General features: G+C 34.4%; 1 protein-coding gene across 4 annotated transcripts in view; it reads right to left on the reverse strand.

Annotated features, from left to right (window-relative positions):
* Positions 1-12266, reverse strand: part of LOC121381544 (transmembrane protein 198-like) — a 51673-nt gene extending 39407 nt beyond the window's left edge. For 2 of the 4 annotated variants that reach the window (XM_041510874.1, XM_041510873.1), the window contains exons 1-2: positions 12188-12266; positions 2994-3179 (exon numbers count right to left, since the gene is read on the reverse strand). The gene's annotated coding sequence lies outside the window, so the exon portion shown is untranslated. Of the gene's footprint in view, positions 1-2989; positions 3180-12187 lie in introns of all 4 variants that reach the window. The other 2 variants (XM_041510872.1, XM_041510871.1) reach the window with 1 other exon arrangement.
* Positions 12267-12550: the final 284 nt, after the last annotated feature.

Here is a 12550-nt window from a genome sequence, read left to right on the forward strand (position 1 = left end):
TGTGAGCACTCTGCTGACTGAAGTCCAAACCAAATTGTTAACAACTACAATAAATTACTCTCCTACCTTTAATTACCGTTACATTTCCCCCAAATTTTGTCCAGACACAAGTTGTGAAAAAAACATTACAGTAACAGATATTCCACATATGAGACTGTAACGATGTCACCAGTATCGACTTCGCTGAGATAGCATAGGTCAAAATACATGCAGTTTTCTGCTGTCTGCCATTTTTTTTTTTTTATGGAATACTCTTCAAGAGGGGTGAAAGCCTCCAAAGTATGTGACATAATTAATATAAAATCAATGATCTCTAGTGGTACCATTAAAAAAAATAATAATAAAAAATTAAAATTAAAAAGACGTCACAACGTTTGCTTTTATATCATAACATGTTATGACATTGTTAGATTAATTCATATCCTTTCACCCCTCTTGGAGAATATTCCATAAAAAGTCTAAATGGCAGCCGGCACAAATTATATGCTTTTTGCCATATGCGATCTCAGCAAAGTCGATATAGGTAATACAGTTATCATCTAGTATGTGGAATCTGTGTCATTGTAATGGTTTTTTCAAGATTTCTGTCTGCATGGACAAAATGTGGGTAAAATCTAACGAAAAATAAAGGTAGGAGAGCAATTTTTCGTAGTTGTTAACATTTTGGTTCGGACTGTAAGCTAAAACATCTTTAAAAGAACTGTATGAGATATGGCCAAGGTTTTAGATGCACCAAAATACTCATGCCCAAATTAAGTACAAACATCCTGACCTCAAAATATTTCACCTGAAAACCACTGAAATGTTGAAATTTCGAAACACAAATGCAAATTATTTAAATGTAATTAAATTACATTTAAATAATTTGCATTTGTGTTTCGAAATTTCGACAACTCTCCGTCAGCTGTTGAAGACATTACTGTGATACAAAAGACCTCACTGTGCCCAGCAGGACAGACAAAAACCTATTGTGCCCAAATTAGTCAGATCTAAATCTCTGAAGGCTAATGATTAAGACATGTATGTGCATGCCTAGCCAGAAGCTACATGTAAGTCCAAGACCTACACGTGTATCATCAATAGTTCTACAACCTGTACAGTAGTAAACTTGTACTATTTAAATCTCTGGGGTCTTCAGAGGTTTGGTAATACAGCTACCGGTACTAATGAGAACACTGCAAAGCTCGCTTTTGGACAGAAAATAATTTGAGGACAGTAATAAAAATGAAAGAGTCCATAAGTGGCCCAACTAGATGGTTATAGATGTGAAATGTTAAAATTGACATTTTATGTATTTATTTTGTAAAATTTTAAACAGCAGTTCTTTTAATATAATCTATCTAAAAATTCTAAAAATATATCCATTAATTTCCTAGATGTTAGGGTAAGACATTTTACCCTGCATACCCTCTGGCAGAAACCGTGTGTCAAGACTTTACATGGAAGAGAAGAATAGGGTTTCCAGAACACACACATTCATGATTTTGTTTCGCCACAGGTCAAGGAAGCTTCTCACCAAATTTATACACAAATAGTCTAGTAGTTGTGAAGAAATTGGAGTTTAAATGCATTTTATTTATAATATATATAACAAAATGTTTGTTAAAGTTTAGAAAAATATTGATTATAACATTTCTGAAAGTATCTATAGAGAAGCTTCTTAAAAACTGCTTTAATTTTCTCCTCAGGCTCCTGGTGGTTTGGTTTGTTGGAAGGGGTAAAATGGCCAAATTCATGAAGTTTCTTCATGTGCCAAGGATGCTTGAAACAAAATTTGGTTGGAATTAATAACGTAGTTTGAAATGGGTTTTTTTCAATTTGGCTTAATTTTTCCCTTTTGAACCCTATGGATGATGGAAGGGGTGTTTGTCAAATATAGAGTATTGTTTTCCAAATATATCACTATACAATAGTCTTTGAGAAATGGTGGGGAATGATGTCGATTATCATTGACTAGAAACATAGGGGATAAAACACTGGACTCTTTGACACTTATACAAACCAGTGATTTTGTCGGTACTAATTATGACATCATCACAATTTGGCAAACATATACACAATGATGTCACATATTTTAAAGAGTCTGCATTTATGCCGCTCAGTTTTTATTGTTAAATTTGAAATAAAAAGTTATTATTATACGATTCATTAGATGTTCTGAACAGAATAAATAGAACTTCGGGTTTTAAATGTGTTTTATCACTGAACAATAAAGGGACATACCCTAGTTTTTAAACACTAAGGCATATTTTTGACTATAAGAGCCGTTTTAGATAACTGAAATCATACTTTGCATAGATTTTATTGTTTAGATTATTCATTTCCATACATTCGAAGTGTTTTTGGTCATCCTGGTGTTTTTAATATGACAAAATATATTTCTCATATTTTTAAAAACGCACGTGCATCTGAGAAATAACAGTTATGGGAGTTGAGTTTTAGTCTATTTTTAGAGGCTACAACGTATTTCACCATTACAAAATAACAGCCATGTTTCACTCAATTGTAACTTTATCCAGATGTGTTCCAGGTTTGTAGATTAACTAAACTTAGTGTTAATTTTCGCATGTTGAAACTAGGGTCTGTCCCTTTAATAAACATCTGGCACTCGCCAAATTCACCTATTGCGAAATTTGAAAGCAGTTGGCGAATTTTATTTAATTTGGTGAAATAATTTCTTGTAATAATTGACATTAAAAAAAAAAAAAAATTGTTTGATTTCTGCAATTTTTTAAAATTCAATAGATAATTGGGCAAAATATTTTGCTCACTCAGAGTTAGCCCTGGATTTAGCAATACTCAGAACAGTATGTAAAATAGTTTACATCATTTCTATATACAGAATGAATGGATATAGAAAATAAAAGCTTTTCGAGTTCTACAAAAATAGCTGAAATAGAATACTAGTAAATAGAATAACACTCGGAACAATTTATAAAATAATAACTGTTAACTCATTTACTATCCACTATATATGCACTGTACTTACCTACTTTTAAGATCAAGCATCTAGGATACACCTGCTTGTACGTTGGACATGAATGTATGAAAATGTATGTACACATCCACACCCTATACCGTCTTCAAAAGAAAACGACATCCACAGAACTCGGGCAACCACCAGTCGATTCCTTCGAATGTTGACTACGACGATCCTCAGTCCACATTCAAAAACAGCTCTGGAAATAAAAGTATCATTGATGACATAACACAACTGTGATCCACATAACTCTCCAAGATAAAGATGGTAAGTAGCCAAAGGGAAGCTGCACCCAGCACCATATGGTAAGCTCAAGTCCAATGAACGGAAGGCAATGTTTTAAAGATGACCTTGGAAGTGTGTGACTATGGTGACATTCTACACAAACATTCGACATTTAACCGCTTGTGGTTATTTACACAGTTATGCTTGCTCAAGAGGTGTTCTCATTTGGACAATAGCACAAACATGCAGTTATATCATGTCACAGGATGTGCGGGATATTAATTGTGGGTAACTACATGTACATTGTACAGGTACATTTATAATTCCAGGTTAATATATATACATGTACAGTGTATATCTTTAACATAAGACATGGCACACAATTTTAAATGTTCAGTCATTAGCTGACTTACCAAGCTGTTAATTTTACAGACTAAAATTAAGTACAGATCTACACAGTCTTGGGTTAGTACAATTATGCATAAATTTCAACTTCAAGTGAAAAGAAATTTAAGTCTCAACTTATAAGAAATTGACCAGACTCATTTCAGTGTGAGCCTTGATAATCCAAAGTGCTATATTTTTATTTAATCTACTGACCATGGATCTGATGGATTTAAAAATTCACCGCCCATGCGTGAAATAATTTTTTTTTTTTTTTTTTACGTATCCAATAATTTTAACCATTAATAAAATCAAAATCAAAATCAAAAGGGAACATTTTGTTTTCAAAATATTGATTAGCAATATTTCTAGTCAACTGAAAATTTATTAGCAACTACTGTTTAATGTTGCAAAATTGTGTAGCGATCTCTGAAACTTGCATAGCAAATCGTGACATGATACTGGACAAAATGTTCCCTGATCAATACATAAAAGAAAATAAGTTTTTCGTTGTAATATTGACATATACTTGCTAGTTTACAAGTTGAAAACAATTAAAACACGTACAAAATATTCAACAGTTTAAGGTTAAGACGTTACTTGTGCATGTACCTACTACATGTATATATGTATATGTTCAATAAAAACAGCTCTCAAAATAAGCTGTAGTCAGTGTAATCAATTAGTAGTAATTTTAATAGTAGGTTACATGGTATTTCTTAGTCATAACCAATTCAGTTACTACTCTAGTTTTGAAATTCCAATAAGAAGGTAAAATAGATTGCTGATCAGAATGGATTGTATTAAACACCAGATGGATGGATCAATGCGTTTGGATGTTTAATATAGGACACATTTAATTCCCATGTGATGATATCCTGCCAGATGTTCATGTAATGCAATTATTTGAATCAAAATGGAAGGAAGGAAGGAAATGTTTTATTTAACGATGCACTCAACACATTTTACTTATGGTTATATGGCGTCAGTTAAGGACCACACAGATATTGAGAGATGAGACCCGCTATTGCCACTTCATGGGTTACTCTTTTCGATTAGCTGCAAGGGATCTTTTATAAGCACCATCCCACAGATAGGATAGCATATACCACGGCCTTTGATATATCAGTTGTCAGGACTCGTGCTGTCGGTAGCCAAATTAGCCATTGGCTAATTTAAAAAAAACCCAGAAGGCTAATAAAATTTGCAAGTGGCTAAAATTCTGTCTTCTAATGTGAACAAATGGTTACATAATCTATCTGACACCTCAAACATAATAATAATACCAAATATTTAATTAGCGCAATAGCGATCTCGCGACCGGTAACGAGAAACACTTTACAGTGTCATCCAGAATACAGTGTAGGCTCAATGATGTTTGCTTATTTTAATAATCACGGTTATTAATTTTAACAGCATGCATTCAACATGTATGACTGTCATGGTGCACTGGTTGGAATGAGAAATAGCCCATTGAGCTCACCAACAGGGATTGATCCTAGACCGACCGCACATCAAGCGAGTGCATTACCACTGGGCTACGTTTCACCTCTGAATTAAAATAGTATAAAAAAAAAAAAATCAGCACCCTAAGGTTAAGAAATATGATAAACATAACTGGAAACATTTCATGCAATTATCTGTTACAGTAAGTGCCATCATCTAAGAAAATGGTCAAAACCATGCATCGATCGCAAACAGAAAAACTTGGTCACAAACGAAGCATCAGTTATGGGGAAAATAACAACACATAACCAATAAAGGCTAAAACAATGACTATACATTTACTAAAAGTAAATAGCGAAGTATATAATTACTAAATTTAGTATTTTGACTGTTATTTAGTTAATTACACATATGGCCTTTTTTATTGTTATAGCATTATAATCATGTTAAATACATATTGATGAAAGTCTGCAGCAACCCAAAAGCCTTTTAAAAGAATACTTTTAAGTGGAACTAATAATATCTGCACGTATTGGAAATCCCTACTTTTCTATACAGATCTGTTTTTTAATTGGGGGCATGGTTACTTATTTATCCAAACAATAGGCAGGCCTCTGAGAACTGAAAATCTGCGATATCCTGGGGATAACAAAATTTAATTTTGGATACCAGACTTCAATAATCCAGTATCCCACCAGCATACCATATAATGTTGTTCTTTTTTTAATCCTGCGTTTTAATTTTTCGCTGAAACAATGAAAGTCGTCATTTACTGGTGAAGTTAAGTTAACAGTGTCGTCCAAGTTTGTTAAAATGTTATTTATGAATTTCATTTAAGTGGAATACTAAATTCTCAGGTGGGATACCAGATTTTGAAATGTTAGTAACCAACTGCAAGCCTGGAAATAAGTGTCCGGTCACGGTCATTGTCCGGTACGTATTTGTGATTTGTCACGATTTGACAGTCGCGTATTTAATATTAGCGGTCATCTTGTCCGGCACAAAAACTGCTATTTTTATTTTGTCTTAGCCGATTTCTCTATATTTTGAGAAAAAAAAGAGAGGCATATTTTGAATATTTTCCGACTAGTGTGCACGTGCACGAAGCTTACATTAGTTTTTATGGTAACTAAATACAAACGAGAAGGCATTTACGTTTTCCACGAGAAAAAAACAACACACAAATTGTTTTTGTCTATTAATAGACACCCTAATAACCTCACCTCGGCGAATCATTGGTTCAATGGTTGACACACACGGCGTGATAATTATAAGCGTCTTTTAGCACTAAAGTTACCTTTAAAATTAACTGACAATTAATTGATTCCGATTATAATTATTTAATGGAATGTTATTGTACCTCTAAAACGGAACGGTCACACATCGGTCATTATTAATATTATTTTGGGGGAAGAGACACCTCAACCGATTACTACAGTTTATGGTGTCTATTAATAGAGCGGGACCGCGTGCACACCAAAAACCCCACTGGAACGCTACGCATTTCTGCTCAACTATGCACAACGAATAGATCTGCACGCAAACATATTTAAATACAAGGAAGAAAACACCCAAACGTACTACTAAAAAAATTTATAACTTTTATTTCCTTGACGAATTGGCAGAAATCGCGTCTCGCGAAATATGTCTGCTGCACTTACGCTGCTTATACGGAACGCGGGTCCGATCAGAAAATCGTTAATCGGCAAATGTGTTCCGAGTGACCCGAATAGCCGACAGCACGAACTTTTAGCAAGTACAAGTAGTAGTACGTGTGATACTAATGTCGGTAGCGAAACATCAGATTCATCCCCACAAATTACCAGCATTACAAAGAAGCAGGTTAGAACTCTACGATCAACAACGTTGCAAAAATGGATAAATGACGACTTGGTAAAAACTAATGCATCCGTTTGGTTAAAACACGAAACAAATTCTAAAGGTGAGGTGACCGTAATGAGGTGTGTCGTCTGCACACATTTTGAGAAAGAGATACGGTGTAGTAGAGATTTCACTGACGTTTGGATAAGAGGGTCTACAAACATGCGCTTATCAAATGCTAGAGACCATTCTTCAACAAACTACCATAAACATGCATACAAACTTTACGTCAAGGACATGAACGCTAGGGGTGAAATGTGTTGAACATCTTCACAATGTATTTGAACCAGACCCCCCAACAACAAACGCTTGGTGACAGCTTTTGTAGTATGACTAAAGTACAAGAACTTCAACAAATAACCTTTTTTGAAATAGCCATATTTTATTGCCAAAAAAGAGCTCCCATTCTCTGTGTATGAAGATTTGATTAAACTGGAAACTTACCATGGTGTAGATATAGGTGATCAAGCTTACAACTAACCGTAAACAATGTGCAGAATTTGTGGACATTCATGGACAGTTTATAGCATCAAAGCTGCATGATGATCTTTCAAAAGCCAAATTCTATAGTGTTTTAACAGATGGGAGCACAGACAAGTCTGTTACAGAAAAGGAAGTTGTATATGTACTGTATTTTGATCCTTATTCTAAAAATGATGAAATTGAAGGAAGCTTCATTTTACCTAAAAGATGTCAAAAAGGGAGATGCACCTGGAATACTTGGTGCAATTGAGGGAGAGTTTTCACTCACTGGGAATGCCAAGTGACCTTTATTCAAAGATGATGGTGCATCAGTCAAACATGGTAATAAAAGTGGAGTAAAAGCACTTCTGGAACAAAAAGCACCATGGCTAATATATACATGGTGTGTGGCTCAAAAAAGAATTGGCCCTGAAAGATGCCTTAAAAATACTACCGTATTTCAAAAGGTGGAACAATATGCTGCTGAGGTTGTATTACCTTTACCATAAATCTCCCAAAAAAAAAAACTACGGAACTGAAAACTTTGCACAATTTAGTCAAAGATACATTTGAATTTGAAAGAGGGCTCTCTGAAACCAAAAACGTGCTTGTGGTACAAGGTGGATTCTTTTCAAGTTGTCAGCACTGCGGATGGTCCTGGATAAATATGGTGTTTACATGCAACATCTACAGCACTTAGCTGGTGACAAAAAATGAAAGATCATAAAAAGATATGTGGTTATAAAAGTCTAGTCGCAGCATTTTTGTATGTTGCATTCTTTTATTGATGTCCTGAACCCAGCAGCTATATTGTCCAAAAGCATTTCAAGAAGATGTTATTGACAGTGTTGGAGTTCTACATAATATTAAGTGTTCTGAAGAATCTCTTGATCAAGCTAGGTCTTTTTGGGAATTCTTTAAATTTCTGTTTGGAAAGTTACAAAAGACTGATTCAGTGGTACACTTTATCAGGGGATAGAATTCACTAAAACAAGTTTTCTGAAAGGCCACTGAAGATGTACAAATCAGCAAAGAATCACCACCCTTATAATGCTGTACACTGTGCCCTTCCAGACTTAAAGGGTGCCAGCAGTATACAGCTGAATAATGTTGCCACTATATTAAAACACGAACACTGGAAATCAAATGTTGATGTGGCAGTGTAGACTTTACGGATGTCAATGTTTTACTGAACTGATAACAAACTTTCAGCCTTATTGCTGAAACAAGATTTTCTCCAGATAAGCTAGAGGATATGGCACGACATGGTCAAGTACACACTGTCGACTTTTACAGCCACATAAAAGTTGGTTACAAAAAAACCTGGAAAATTAACTGCTCTAAGTCCACAAAAAGTGGAAGAATATACTGACTTTCAGATTGAACTTTTGTTTTCTGTACCAATTATGTAATGCAAATTTTGAGAGAATGTTTTTCTCGCTTAAAAAGAACAAAATCATAGCAGGTGTTCTTTATAAAGGACAGGTTAACAATATCCTACGAATGTTGTTTAAGCATTTGATGTAAGCCCTTGTAGTTCATCTGTGGAACCAGGTGAAACACCAAATCCTGAAAAAAAAACTTTTCGACCCCCAAAAGTAAATATACCAGAACTAGAAACGAAAAAGAAAGGAGATTAGTGGATCTGATTCGGAGTTGGTGACACAAGTGAATATGATAATGAAAAAAATGTATTCTGTCAAGTAGTGACAGTCAACATTGTGAAGGTTTTCCTGCCTGCCCAATGAACGATATCATAAACTAGAAACTAGAAACCGAAATCGGATACAAGTCAAAGTTAATGCTGACAACATTGTTTCTTATCTGATTCTGACAACATGCTGTGCTTAAGATTTGAAGGTTTCTTACCAAAGTGATATTGGCTCCGACCATATGTAATTTATCAGTCATACTATAATTTCATGCATATATTATATTACAGGATTAATAGATAAATAACATTCTACCAACTTTGTAATAATTGCTTTCGATGTCGTTTACACACTGGCATGCAATTTGGTGACAGGTACATTTTAATTTGTGACAGGCACAAACTGACTGATATAGGACAGCTTGACAGGCACGGTCCAAATAATTATTTCCAGGCCTGCAACTGGGATACTGCCCAAATGTTCACTGACATGACACATTTCCTTTTGGTGTAACCCTTTATATCCAAGTAAAAGGTGCTTCAAATCCTGTGCGAACAAAAAAAATAGGTCACACAAAATTAAATTTGCACAAGCAACACAGGAACGAAACGATCGAAAGATCATTCTTGTAATTTTCAGAGGCCTGAATAGGGTTCTAATTTTCTGTAAGGTTTACCCTAGTTGAGTGTTGTAATAACAGCATAAAATAACATATTATAGTTAGACAAACTTAAAGTGCTGTTCCAGATGTATGGTGTATTGGACTATATCAATCAACATATTATATATGATTTGAAAATTAAAAAATAAATTATTAAAACATTATATACCGGTATATTTTCCATTTAAAAATATTACTCTGAAAAACAGAACCAGCTGAATTTGTTTCGGGAATTTCCGTAAGATTTGATCCATGATTTCATGAATGGAACTCCTTTCGATAGTCAGCGCCATTGTTAATTGCTTCTTTTGTGTTTATTATGGTTAAAACGGCGTGTTGTTGGCGGCTGTAGTAATGCAAAAGCCGATAAATTTAGTCTTCACGCATTTCCAAGTAATGTTGCTGTGAGAAAGCTGTGTGGGAATTTGATTAAAACAACGTGGAAAGACTGGGCAGGAAGAAAATGCTGGAGACCGTTGCGACAGCACACACTTTAGTTTCGATTCGTCCAAACTGGCTTGTCGGCCTAAGCGAGATATGGGAATACCATGTGTTATGGCTTTTAAAAAAAGATGCCGTACCAACAATTTTTCTGCAACACAAAACAAATGACAATAAGCCGACACCATCCACATTGAAACGACCTCGGGGTGCATATTGTCAACGTCCCAAACTGCGTTATGCTTCCAACTCCGACCAGTTTGTTTTCTCATACACGGTTCGTGCAATCAACCAGATTAGATTTGTTGTCGTTTGCATCTCGTTCATTTGTGAGGTTTTTCTTTACAGTTCGAGAACATTTTCATTAACAATAAAGTTCAGACAAGTAAGTATCTAAAGCCTAGTCCGTCCCATCCTACAAAAATGTTTGTTTGTTTTTTTGTAAATAATAAAAAAAAAAAAAAATAGAAGCTATTTTTGTATGCAACTTAGAAAACAATTGGCTCAGAAATAAATAACTTGTAAATTCCATAGTATGAAAAAAGGTGTTCCCTGTGAGACAGACTATAAATACATTACATTAATTTTACTATATACCTTCCCACAGAGAACACCTTTTTCATACTATGAAATGTACTATAAGTTATTCATTTTTGAGCCGACTGTTTTCACAACTGCACACAAAAAAATTGTTTTTTTTTTTTTTTCAAAACACTTTTTTTTTTTTTACGTCAAATCAAACTGAAATTATTCACAAAAAAACATCTTTATAGAGGGATGGGTCGGACTAAAAGTCGTTTTTGTTTATTTCATAAAATTACCTATATCGGGTCCACTCGACTCGTAGAATTCAAGTGTTATTTATAATCTTTTCTGCTACATCACAAGTACTAGAACATACAATGTAGCAAAATAATTCGCACGAAAATCTAAAGAACAAAACAAGAATAAAAGTTGTAAATTAGTGGTAAGCTGTGTCCACGACCATTTTCATCGTCATCTGTCAGGCCGTTGGTTCTTCGGAAGATGTTCCAGGTCCAAACTGATACGGCATTATTTGTTGTGTTGCACAAATATTAGTCCAGTCGTCATTACTACACTATTCATCATCGAAAGAAGAATCACATTCATGATAATTGAGCTTGGCAGTCGCTATCGGTCCCATTTTCACTTGCGCTGAAGTCATCTCATGGTAGGTTTCTGTGAAGCGAGTTCCCTTCATGACGTCACGGGTATTTACAGGCAAATGTTTTTACTGAGAATTTTACTCGGTCGTTTCCGGCAGTGTTCTACGGGAGTGATGTTTTAATACTTTTATGGGGCATTTTCATAATTATTGATTTACATATCGGTGTAAAATATTATTGCAATGAATTAAGAAGGCATTTAATTGTGGAATTTGAAATTTTAGTGTATGGTCTGGAAAAGCACTTTAAGAAATTTTAACAATTATTTACATGGTCTTAACTGATTGATGACATAATAAACATAAAATAATAATTATAGTAATAAAATAAAATAAATAATGTAAACTAAATAAAAATAATTAAGGAAATATAAAATAAATACATGATCTGCTAGTTTCAAGACAAACACTAAACTGTTTTCAACCCACTACCCCAACCCCAGTTATTTTAGCTTGATTTGTGTTAACTGATGCTGAAAATCGAAGCGTCTTAAAAACTATTTCTGGGGAGTCCTGAATAATGGTTTCTTCTATGAAGATAGTTTGTTTAAACTTTATTGGTTATGAAAATGCTTCTGAACTGTAAAGAATAACCTCCAAATGAATGACAAGTAGACGGCAACAAACTAAATTGTGCACAAAAAAAAGAAAAGAAAAAACGTCACGGAATTTCAATCATAACGGAATTAGGGGCATTGACGAATAACAATTGTATTCTCATCGTTTTTGTCATTACCCGCAACGAAATTTGACGCATTGATGGTAGTACTTGCAATCCCTAGACTTACTCTTAGGTAACTTTGTTAAAACTGTCAGGTTTGTTCAATGTCTTAATCAGTATTGGCACTCTCAAAATCAAAACAACTCACATCTCAGTGCAGCGTCTTCCGTCATTGTTGGTCAAGTATTTCCTCCTTTTAAATTTTGGAGATCCGTACATAAAATACCGTAGGTGGTTTTGGTGATGGTGATTTTTTGTTTTTTGTTTGTTTTGTTTTGTTGTTGTTTTTGTTGTTGTTGTTTTGGCGTTTTGTTGTTTTGGTTTGTTGCTGGTTTGGGGTCTTGTTGTTTTGTTTCGTTTTGTTAGATTTGTTGTTGTTTTGATTTGTTTCGTTTTGGGGGTTTTTAATAGGTTTTTTTTTTCTACCCTACTGTTTACGCGCGCCTCTCATGGAAATACTACTGTATTGTTAACACGTTAGAGGTGTCTGTTTAAGACAAACAAATCCAAA

This window comes from Gigantopelta aegis, chromosome 9 (assembly GCF_016097555.1).
Source record: "Gigantopelta aegis isolate Gae_Host chromosome 9, Gae_host_genome, whole genome shotgun sequence".
NCBI classification, from domain to species: Eukaryota; Metazoa; Mollusca; class Gastropoda; order Neomphalida; family Peltospiridae; genus Gigantopelta; species Gigantopelta aegis.